The sequence below is a fragment of the Mustela nivalis genome (genome assembly GCF_964662115.1).
Source record: "Mustela nivalis genome assembly, chromosome: 4".
Taxonomy (NCBI): Eukaryota; Metazoa; Chordata; class Mammalia; order Carnivora; family Mustelidae; genus Mustela; species Mustela nivalis.
The window spans coordinates 137,541,074-137,553,631 of NC_139023.1; the positions used below are offsets into that span (position 1 = coordinate 137,541,074).

Genomic DNA, 12,558 nt, shown 5'->3' on the forward strand with positions numbered 1-12,558 from the left:
CATATTTCATTATTCTGTGACTGCTGCCCAAAAAAAGAAACAAAATTTGTCAGCTTGGCTCTGCCTCAAAATTTAGTTGCCAATTCCTTTCCAGGGACCACACTAACGAAATGGAAGCTCCAAGAGTCCCTAGTATTGCACAGTACTGCCTATCACTTTACTGATCATTGTGTTTCTGACAACTCAGTATAGGAGATCTACTACCCCTGGTAGTGAAAAAGGATGACTCTAATTGTCATCAAATGATGTCAAAGCAGAAAGTTTTCTGAATAAAAACTATGCTGTAGGGCGCCTGAGTGGCTCAGTGGGTTAAGCCGCTGCCTTCGGCTCAGGTCATGATCTCAGGGTCCTGGGATCGAGTCCCGCATCGGGCTCTCTGCTCAGCAGGGAGCCTGCTTCCTTCTCTCTCTCTCTGCCTCTCACAGTGTACTTGTAATTTCTCTCTGTCAAATAAATAAATAAATAAATAAAATCTTTAAAAACAAATAAATAAATAAAATCTTTAAAAAAAAAAAAAACTATGCTGTAAATGAGTTTCAGAGAAACTCACAACTCCTCCTTGCCTGCAGAATCTACATGAGACTACTGTGGTAACTGGAGGGAAATGAAGGGGGACACATGAGGAGATAGAGTGCTTTCAGTGTCTTACAACATATTTAACCAAGCTATTTATTTCCTAGTCATGAGACTTCCCAGCTGAATTACAATCCTAAAAGATTTTTCAAACTGAATGAGAAACGTACTATAGGTTTATACATCCACAATCATCATAACGTATAACTGAAGGAACACAGTAATCCTGTCCCAATTTCATATTTGTAATAAACTGAAAATAGGAGTGTTTGTCCTTTTTATGCTTCAGTTTCCAGCATCAAATGAAAATTATATACAAACTTGACAGTATTCTAAGGTCTCCAACTATTTTATCAACTTTATATCTATAATATTAAAGACATTTCAAAGCATAAAACCAAAGACATTTTTGACATTTGAACTTTCCAAAGAGTTATGTGATAAAACAAGCAAAGCAATGGATTTGGAAGAGAAAAGATTTATGACCAAAAAGCAAACCACTTGACCTCTGCACCTTGGTTCCTTCACCTGAAAACACTAACAATTTAAACATAGTGCTATCTTAAGGGCCCTACCAACTCTAATAATCTATGATGCAAAGAGATGAAAATAAAAGAGTTGAGTAGATCAGAAAATAGGAAACTTCAACATTGTTTAAAATTGTACCATTAGCCACAAAAAGTAGGAATGACAGATATGGCCAAAGCCTTTCCTTCAGAGAAATCAAAAGAAGACACAAGAGTAATATTTTTTTAAAGATTTTATTTATTTATTTGACAGAGAGAGATCACAAGTACTTGGTGGGGGGGGGCAGGGTCCCCACTGAGCAGATAGCCCAATGCAGGGCTCAATCCCAGGACTCTGGGATCATGATCTGAGCCAAAGACAGAGGCTTAACCCACTGAGCCACCCAGGTGCCCCAACACAAGAATAATTTCTTCAGCCTGTATCTTTAAAAAGTAAAAAAATAAAGTGCAATTTAGAATTAAACATATTAAACTGAACCTCTCTTTCTACCTCTACTTCTTTCCTAAACCAAATACAACTTGAAAGAGATCAAAAAGGCAAAAATGGAGAGTAAGCAATAGCAACAAATTTCTGGAAGCTAACAAAAATAAGAATAAGCAGCAACTGACTCGGGAGACTAGAGAAAGCATACAGCTTTCTTGTATTGTAACCCAGCAGTGGCAAATAAGTCAATTTCCACTATAGACTAGCTCAATAATTAGAATAAGGTGCTCTGAGAGTAAGGATATCAGAACTAAAATAGAATTGGCTGAAAGACTATGTAATAAGCAGTTAGACAGTTTGCCTCCTCCACCCCTCTCAGTCAGGTGACCATACCTTTCTTGTGTTGGCAAAAGACTAGAGATGTCTCTAGACTGGTGATACCAACACAGTTGAGAACGGTACCATATCTGATATGGGCGATTAAGTGAAGGCTGACATCATTAATGGTTCTAATCATGATGCTGTAGCTCATTATCAGACCATCCCACTTCCCAAAACAATCAAAAACTCTGAGTAAAATGAATAATTGACCAACAGGAATTGAGGGGCTATAATCCTTGAGAGGTAGGAAAACATTAGTCAGTTTCACATCCATCCCAGCCTTCTCCCTGAAGACATTTTCCAAATTGCTGCATAGCATGATGGAACTTAAGTAGAAAGCAGCAATCTTACTGAGCTAAGGAGAGAGAAGTTAGAGTTTAAGGCTGCCAAAGTCCTAGAGAAAGGAAAAAGAACAGGAGAAGCCCCAAATTTTCCATATAAATTTTTCTCCTGTCAGTTAGCCCATTCCTAAGATGTGCATACAAAGGGCAAGTCTAAACAGACTAGTTCTAGGAGAGCCTAACACCATTCCTTGACAGGATCAAGGAAGGTAATCTACTGATACTCCCATCAACCTTCCAGAATAAAACATAAAAATTTTTTGGAAGATACATATTTCAGAGCCTCTATGACTTTATTTACAACATCCAGTAAAAAGTTATGAGGTGTGTAGAAGAAGAAGAAAAACCAAATAGCCCAAGACCAAAAGAAACAATAGAAATAGAATCCAAATGATTCAAATGCGGATTTTAAATAACCATAAGAAATATGTTCAAGAAAATAAGAAGATGAACAAAAGTGATTTTTCTTAAAGATGGAGAACTTCAACAAAGAACTGACATTTATTTTTGAAAATTTAATGAACATTCTAGAACTGAAATACAAGATCTATGAAATTAAGAAGGCACTGCAAGGGTTTTATAGCACTCAGGATACAGTAGAAGTCAGGACTATTAATCTGGAAAATGAACCAACAGAAAATATTCAAGAAAGAACAAAAACACGCCAAAAAAAAAAAGGTGGAAAGATCTAATATCAAAAAGATTTTAATTCTTAGTCTCTACATTTATTCTGACCTATCAAAAACACAATCTTTGTGGGTGACAGTGATTAGACAAGCTGATTTGAAGTTAGTATGAGAAAAAAAGAGTAAATACTGAAAAAAGAAGAAAAAGACTAATGAAGGCTTTTCTATTCAATATCAAAACACAATATAATGCTACAATAATTATGAAATTGACAAGCAAATAATTGAACGTCCAGAAACATATAAAAACATTTTTGGGGGGACACCTGGGTGGCTCAATCAGTTAAGATTTTGATTCTTTATTTTGGCTCAGGTCATGATCTCAGGGTCATGAGATTAAGCCCTGCATCTGGCTCCATGCTGGTTGTGAAGCTGCAACTCCTCCCCTGCCTTTCTCTCCTTCTCTTTCAAAACAAACAAAAACAAAACATCATATTTTTAACTTGGTGGATGACCAAAATTGGTGGGGAAAAGTTAGATTCTTGAAATAAACAGTATTTAGACAACTAGGTAGTAATATGGAAGAGAAAAACTTAAACCCATTTTCTTCACTTTACATCAATATAAATTCTAGATAATAAACTACTTAAATGTAAAGGAAAAAAAACAAAAATAGCAATAAAACATGGGAGGATGACTTGTATAATCTTAGAGTAGAGCAGCTTAGTATGACACAAACCCAAAAAGCCTTAAGGTATTAATACAATTACATAAAAAACATGTATACAAGGGGTGCCTGGGTGGCTCAGTCAGTTAAGTATCCAAATCTTGATCTTGGCTCCGGTCTCAATCCCAGGGTCATAAGTTCAAGTCCCACGTTGGGCGTGGAGCCCACTTAAAAAAGAAAAAAATATGGGGCACCTCGGTGGCTCAGTTGTTGAGAGTCTGCCTTCGGCTCAGAAAATGACCCCAGGGTCCTGGGATCGAGCCCCGCATCGGGCTCCCTGCTCGGTGGGAAACCTGCTTCTCCCTCTCCCACTTCCCCTGCTTGTGTTCCCTCTCGCTCGCTGTGTCTCTCTCTGTCGAATAAATAAAATATTTTTAAAACATCATGATGGGTTCCTGGGTGGCTCAGTGGGTTAAGCCTCTTGCTTCAGCTCAGGTCATGATCTCCTGGGATGGAGCCCCACATCGGGCTTTCTGCGCAGCGGGGAGCCTGCTTCCCCACCTCTCTCTCTGCCTGCCTCTCTGCCTACTTGTGATCTCTGTCTGTCAAATAAATAAATAATCTTTTAAAAAATGTATAAGAAAAGCTAGTATAAGTCAAAATTCAAATGACAGAAAAATGATATATATGCATATTAGTTCATATCACCAAGGGCTCATTTTTCTAATAAATAAAACATTCTCATATTCATAGAACCAAAAAGCTAATCTAACAGAAAAATAAAGGATTGAAGTTACAAGTTAACAACAAAAAGGAATGTAATTAATGTTAAAATTTGCAAAAGTATCCAATCTCTTATAAAGAGAAATATAATTTCTCTTTATAAGAAAATATATATTTCTCTTTATAAGAGATCCTGTACTTTATAAGTACAGGATAAATTTTGTTATGTGTATTTTACCTTGATTAAAAAAAAGTACAAGTGATGCATTTTTCACCCATCAGAATGGCAAAATTCATAAAGTTTGTTACTATACTATGTTAGAAGGGAATATAAGGAAGCAGAATATGATGAGAATACAAACTGATACAAATACCAGGGAAAATAAAATTCCATAATATCTACCAAAATTATCAGTGTTCACTATGATCCAGCACTTCCATTCTTAGGACTCAACCTTATAAATATTTCCAAATGCGTGAAAATGATACATTTACAAAGTTTTCCTCTGCAGTACTGTCTGAAATGGTAAAATGTAAATATCCATAAGCAAATCAAAAGGAAGAAACATTTATATTGATATGAATTAATTTCTAAGTACCAGAATTATAAACATGGTATACTATCATTTGTGTATTAAAAGGAAATATATATGGGGGCGCCTGGGTGGCTCAGTGAGTTGAGCCTCTGCCTTCGGCTCATGTCGTGGTCTCAGGGTCCTAGAATCAAGCCCCGAGTCAGGCTCTCTGCTCGGTGGGGAGCCTGCTTACTCCTCTCTCTGCCTGCCTCTCTGCCTACTTGTGATCTTTCTTTCTCTGTCAAATAAATAAAAATTTTTTTAAAAAACCACTTTAGGGACGCCTGCGTGGCTCAGTTGGTTAAGCAGCTGCCTTCGGCTCAGGTCATGATCCCAGTGTCCTGGGATCGAGTCCCACATCGGGCTCCTTGCTTGGCAGGGAGCCTGCTTCTCCCTCTGCCTCTGCCTCTGCCTGCCTCTCTGTCTGCCTATGCTCGCTCGCTCTCTCTCCCTCTATCCCTGACAAATAAATAAATAAAATCTTTAAAAAAAATTTTTTTAAAAACAAACAAACAAAAAAAAACTACTTTAAAAGGAAATATATATAGGTTTATGCTTACACTTATTTACTTACACATGTGAGTATATGCAAATATATAAAATCTCTACATGTGTACAGACTCACCTAATTGCTTGTATACGTAACACCTCTGAAGGGATAAACCATAAACTGGTACACTATTGGCTGCCTTCAGGGAAGAGAACTGAGTAATTAAGAGGAAGATTTTTTAAATCTTTTGTGCCTTCTGAATTTTAAGCCATATGAATATATTATTTATTCAAAACAGTAAAATTTAAAAAATAATAAATGCTGACAAAAAGAAGAAGAATGCTAGCTAAATCAATTTCTCCAGTTAAAATCTTTCAACAGTTCCCCATTTTCAAACTTCTAACACTGGCATTCAAAGTTTTCCTATACAGCATACTTCTTTTCAACTATGTCAACTATGCTCCACAAAACTATCTTGGCCTGTAGTCAAATTAGACAACTTTCCTTGCATTTAACTAAAAAAATTTTAAGCTACAATAAGCAATGTTTGATATAATAAAATTTCTGTACCAAATATGAAAAATGCCAGAGAATATGAGCAAAAACTATATCCCCTTCAATCTAGAACTTTAAGTTTCTTCAGTTGTTTTAGCTATTTGATGAACAAATTTTCCTGAAGGGAAACACTAGTAGAGGAACATCAACAGATTTCAAGAAGTCCCTATGGTACTGCCTGCAGCTACAATCCATATACATGGTTTTCCAAACATTAAGTAACGTCTGGATGGTGGGAGGGGGACAATTTACCATCTCAGTGAGTCAAGTCCCTGACTTATTATCCAAAAAAGCAGAAAGCAAAAATGGGATTCCTATTAGACTTTCTTCAAAACATTTGTTTTTCTTCTCTGTAAGCCTATACAGACAACAATTAACGGCTTCCCTAATGGAAATTACCAATGTCTAAATAATTTATATTCATGAAATGGTGTCATGACCACAATTTAGATTTGAAGGGAGAGATTAGAGAAAATGTACTTAGAATACAATGCCAATGTATTAAAATGACCTCAAAAGAACTGTGGCCAAGTTCCATAACCCTCACTAAACTGTTAATGCTGATTCCTACTGTGCAAAAACCTGTTTTCCCAAAGAAGAGGCTCCTTACCTTTCACCTAGAACAAAGAGCAATCTTAAGTGAAATAGATCTGTGGATTCTCTAACAACAAACAAATCTAAACTAGAAACAAAGGACTACTTCTCTCTGTATTTGGCTCCCGTCCATCATCTCTACAATACTGCTGCATCATAATAAAAAGCTATTACTTGCATATATTGGATATTACTTTTAATCCTTCAAATACTTCTGATGTTACCATGGCAATAAAAAAATTTCTGCTTCTCGGAGGTGGAGCTTACATTAGAGAATAAAAATTAGGCCTGTATAAAAAAGTTATGATGAACTCTTAAAGTAGTACAACTTTTACTGTCTTCATAGGGAAATTGCTTCAAATAATATAAACTGAAATATAAGATTATAAGCTAACCAGTTAACTGCTACCCATTTTTAATTAAGATGTATATGTAAGTTAAAGAGACAACATAAATGCAAAGTAAATTACTGCTTATGCATACCAAGATTTCTGTTATTTTAATTCCTTTATCAATTAATATTCTTTAACTAACGTCCAAGCACTGCTTTGTAATACATATTGTTCTTTAGAGAATTAACATTTTAATGAGGCGGAGGTATTATTTTCTGTCTACTTAAAGTATCCCTGCAAGCTCTACATAAACAAATCTAAGCAAGGTCTCCTCATTTCCAATATGATTTTACTCTTTTGCATATCATTGCTTCCCGCAAGTTAACTCACCTCAACGACACAGAGCGTTAGTCGGAACACGCATCCGTCTAGGTGCAGCAGCCTTCCTACAGCAGTTAATGAGGCGGGGGCACCATCCAGGATTTTGAAAATGACATCCTGAAAGAGAAACCAAGTCTATCTAACCTGCAGCTCCTCACAGTCCAGTTTAAGGAGGGCAGTGAGACTCCCACTCTAGATACCAGAGTTTCGCTGACCCCTCAGGCTTGACTCCTTCCCGCCTCCGGCAACGCCCAGTGAGACAGCCCCACACTACTCCGGGCGAACAAATTGGTTTCTGAGCCCCTTGGAAACAGCGGGCGGTGGCAGGGGGAGTGCCCGGGTTACCGCCCCTGCAACTTCACAGAGGTGGTTACTAGTGACCTCGGCGGGATGGGGGTGGGGAGATAGCATTTGGGACTGGGAGGCTACCTGCCTGCCACGTCCTTCTGCCTCCCAACGCCGGTACTGGACTCGGGGCTACGCGGAGAACTGCTTACGACTCGGAGCTGACGACTCTGCACCGTAGCGCCCCAAAACCCTACAGCTAATGCAGAGGAAGGGGGAGCGGCCGGCGCGTCACTGGCGCTGACGTGTGACGTCAGCGTGCGGAAGTCGGCACGCAATGGGAGAGGCGGGGAAGGAGTGGCGCGGAAGGGCGGGGCCAAGGCACAGCAGGTGGGAGATGATGCGAAAGAAGGAAAAAATGAACAGGAAGGAAAGGAGTTAAGGCAGAGATGAGGGTTAGAGCTGTTTTGAATAAAGCATTTTATAAATTTGTCCCACATACATAGAGAAAGGGATTTTTTTTAACATGAAGTCTGTTACTTAGGGATACCGCATTTTAAAAAGTAATTTTGCTTTAAAAAGCGAGCCTTTTTCTAGTACATTTTGGATGATTAAAGCAAGAAACTATTTTTAAGTATTGAAAATATTTTAAAAGACTATAATGTGATTTTCACACACATTTACATCCAATGTGTGTATAAATTACTTGCCAGTATATTGAAAGATGGTCTAATTTCATGGCACGACTTTAAAAGATAGGAACAGATTTTCCTGTATAAGGGATTAGGTCTGTTGTCCTGAATAACCCCAGGACTCAACTGCCTTACCTAGAGTACCCCTGAGGTACAGGAGAATCCAAATTTGAAGCTGAAGGAAGATGATGGCTTGTCTACTACATAAGTTACACTCCAGGTTATACCTGTTGTATATGTGATGTATGCAGCCTGCTGGAGTGTCCACAGATTTTGCCAGAAACCTCAGAGGTCAAAGATTCAGATCATTGCTTCAACAAAATCTGCTTCCTTCTCTCTCATCCTCTCTCCAACACACCAACACCCAAGACCTCTCTGAGTTTTTCCAGGTTTCGGTTTAGCCATGCTTTTATAAGAAACCCTTAAAAAGAAAAAAAAAAAAAGAAAAGGGGAAAAAAGGAAAAGAAAAGAAAGTACTTTATTACTAACATGGAAATTGAAAGTTTTTGGCTTCTTTGCCAGAAGATGGCACTGCAAGTCATCTAACCTGGCAAATTGGAGAAAAATCTGCTTTGGTTTATCTCCTCTTCAATCTTCACCCATGCAAAAGACTTGTTTTTCTCATTTTCCCATTTCTAGGCTAACCTCCTGTGACCCCTCCAACCCCCAGTTAGTAGGAATTTTGTTGTCACAATGCACAATAACTCTAGCTCTACCCACGTACGGTTGCACAGCAAAGCAACATAGGAATGTTGCAAATTGCCAATCCAAGTCAATTCTCTTTAGCTGCTTTCATGTAGAATGGCTAGTCAGATACCTCCTTAGATCATTTTTCAGGCTCCTGTCATAGACTGTTGGTGGGACTATGAACTGCAACAGTCTTTGTAGAAGGTATGCTAGCAATATGCATATCCTTTTGACTTGTTTTGCCAATTCTGTAACATACAACATGACACTCCCAGAGTGGTAGAATTGTCGGCAGAAGGGAATGGCCAATACAACCTCCATTCTCAGGTAATCTCCACCATTTGTTTCTCTGTATCTTCCACAGTAGCAGCAAGACTAGTGAACAAACGGTTCTAGACCTGGTTGGAATAGATGAATTCTTACCACTGTGAGTTATTCTTTTTTTCCCTTCCTTGAAGGCTTTAAGATTTTGTTGGCTGCTTAGTAGGAAGGGAGGAAAACTAATTTGAGTATTGATAGAGTTTTTGTTATTAATACTTCACCTTAGTTCTAATCAAAAGAAACTGTAATATACCATGCAAGAACCTGATGTTATTCACATAACTTGTTTTGCTATGCCTCCAAATATTTCTTATATATTGAGGGCTTACTAATTTTTGTTTGGGCTAATTTCTTTTTCCAATTTTATTAAGATCTCATTGGCATACAGCACTCTGTAAGTTTAAGATGTACAGTTTAATGATTTAACTTACATATATTATGAAATGGTTATCACAATAAGTTTAGTTAATATCCATGATCTCATATAAAGAAGAAAGAGAAAAATTGTTTTTCTCTTATAATGAGAACCTCTAGAATTTTTTGCCCTAACAACTTTCAAATATACTATACAACAGTCTCAACTATTTAGTCATGTTGTACATTACATTTCCAGTACTTAATTATCTTATAACTGAAAGTTTATAGCTTTTGACACCTTTATCAAATCCTCCCACCCACCTTACCCTACTGAGGACTTTGAAAAATGCATACTAAGATCTGTGGTCAAAAGATAAATTAAGCAATGTATAGTAGGCAGAAAAATAGCCACCCAATTATGTCCCCGCCCCCAGTCCCTGGAATCTGTGAATATATTAGGTTACATGGGAAGTGGCGAGATGGAATTAAAGTTACTAATCAGCTGGCCTGATTAGTAAGAGGGAGACGAGCCTCGATTATCCAGGTGGACCCAATGTTATCACAAGAGTCCTTAAAAATGAAAGAGGGGGCGCCTGGGTGGCTCAGTGGGTTAAGCCGCTGCCTTCGGCTCAGGTCATGATCTCAGGGTCCTGGGATCGAGTCCCGCATCGGGCTCTCTGCTCAGCGGGGGGCCTGCTTCCCTCTCTCTCTCTCTCTCTGCCTGCCTCTCCATCTACTTGTGATCTCTCTTTGTCAAATAAATAAATAAAAAATCTTTAAAAAAAAAATGAAAGAGGAAGGCAAGAGAGAATCAGGAGGAAATGTGACTATGGAAAAAGTTCAGAATGATAGGATATGAGAAGGACTCAACTCCAGTGTTGCTGGCTTTGAAGATTGAGGAGGTAGCTTGTAGAAGCTGCAAAAGACACAGAAATGGATTCTCCCCTAGAACCTCTAGAAGGAGGCTGACACCTTTATTTTACCCAGTAAGATTTGAGTTGAACTTCTAATCTACAGAACTCTAAGATAATAAATGTGTGTCAATTCAAGCTACGAAATTTGTGGGAATTTGTTGCAATAGCATATTAATGCAAACTCCTATTTTCTTAAGGCTCCAGGAGCAATGTATATCTGGCTGACTGGTAAATTCTTTTTATTGTGTAGGAGAAGCCCACAGCTGGATCTGTAAAAACACCTTATTGAGAGTTACCTCAGCCCGAGGAAGCTCCTTCTTAGCCACCTTCCCTAAAGTAAAGGATCTGGTAAGAACCCCAATCAAACAGGATCCCTTCTATAACACTTGCTGAGAAGGAATGAGATCAAGCTAAAGTATTCACATTGGGACAAATAAAGAAAATGTTCAAGGGCATTGGTTATAGTCCTTACCACGTAAAACACCCAAGTCTGTTGAAGAGGAGATTTATCACCACCAGATTCTTCTAACAAAAATACCAAAGGAATTATAGAGAAGGTTCTTCCCCCGATGGAATCTATTGTTGTATCACCAAACTATCATGTAGCACATTGTTTAGATAGATTGCCCCGTGTCTAAAATACTGGTTCTGACTGAATGCAGCTTATTAACTGGGAATAATTAGGAATTTGCATGTTTAGGCCTAAACTTGGAATAATTAAAACACTTTCTGAGAGTGAAGCCCAAGCAAGAGTATTTTTTGAAGCTCCCTGGGTGATTCTGAGGCAAAATGAAGGTTGAGAACTGCTGGCAAGATGGTTGTATGTTAGAAATCATGGATTTCAAAATAAACACAATACTGTAATGTAAAGAAATAAGGTAGTGCACAGAATAAACAATATTACAGAGAACAAAATATGCAAGTCAACTCATTCTTGCCTGCTTCCAAGAGATCCTTAGGATAATCCCCCATGTAGGAACTAAAACACTATCATGAAAGGATTTAGGACTGATTAATAAAAGGATCATAGAAAGTAGCTATGATTAATAGCTTGTGACTATTATCTCCTATCTCCAGAATCTCTGTGCTCCTTCCCCAAAATAGGCTACATATTTGCAGTGAGAGAAGAAGATATCTAATGTCTGTAAATCCTTGTAAAATGTGTTCAGTGGTGTTCCAAGTAAAATAATATTGTGCTTGGATACTACCATGGCTCAATGAATGTTACCTTGTTAAAAGTAATGAAAGAGTCATACGAAGTTTGACTATATTGTGAGTGCCCCCACCATCACCATGAGCACAAGACCAACTCTAGCCCAGAACTGTACTGTTTGAGAATATTGGATTCCACCCTGGAAAAAAAAGAAATAGGATGGGCAAAACTCACGAGTTAAGCAGAGATAAAGTTACTAATCTGTGACATATGGTGGATAAAGTCAGCAGGGCATATACTTGTGGACATAGGTAGAAAAGGCTAGGAAAGACCAAGAGGTGCCCAATATTAATGAAGCACTAATCATATGAGAGCATCTAATGTTCATTGAGCACTATATTTTCATGATACATTCAATGTTACATGAGACACTCATGTAACAACATTCATGGTTTTTTTTTTTTTTTGTGCTCAAATTCCTACTTTATTAATTGATGACCCAAGGCTGAGTTAGACGCAGCTCTTGGAAGTTAGGTCACAAGCCCAAACAAACATTAACTATATACATGTTATAGTCTCGGAATTTTGTCTAGAGTTTGTCAGTAAACATGGCCACACAATGCATACATCTTACCATGGAAGAGACAATATAAAGTTGTACTCCGTTTACACTAGACCAATATAAAAATGCACATGGTGTCTATATTACTGAAATATACATTCATGGGTCTTAATTCTGCCCTCCAGTGGTGACGCTCACACTGTGTCCCACATGACCTGCTCCAAAAGTGCAAAACCTTCTCACCAGGTTAATTGGCAAGCTACGGATGTGCCCAGGCACTCTTATCCCTGCATCTCTTTGGTAGAGCCAGAGTGTCATTGGCTTAGGCATCTTTCATCTCTGAACTTTTGCTCAAACATCAACTCTCATCCTAATTACCTCACCATCAACAGGAAGGC

At 38.1% G+C, this 12,558-nt stretch overlaps 1 protein-coding gene across 15 annotated transcripts in view; it reads right to left on the reverse strand.

Moving 5' to 3' along the window:
* NEK1 (NIMA related kinase 1) overlaps positions 1-7,794 on the reverse strand; it is a 214,428-nt gene extending 206,634 nt beyond the window's left edge. For 9 of the 15 annotated variants that reach the window (XM_082727268.1, XM_082727267.1, XM_082727265.1 and 6 more), the window contains exons 1-2: positions 7,619-7,784; positions 7,199-7,306 (exon numbers count right to left, since the gene is read on the reverse strand). The gene's annotated coding sequence lies outside the window, so the exon portion shown is untranslated. Of the gene's footprint in view, positions 1-7,198; positions 7,307-7,618 lie in introns of all 15 variants that reach the window. The other 6 variants (XM_082727269.1, XM_082727266.1, XM_082727275.1 and 3 more) reach the window with 2 other exon arrangements.
* Positions 7,795-12,558: the final 4,764 nt, after the last annotated feature.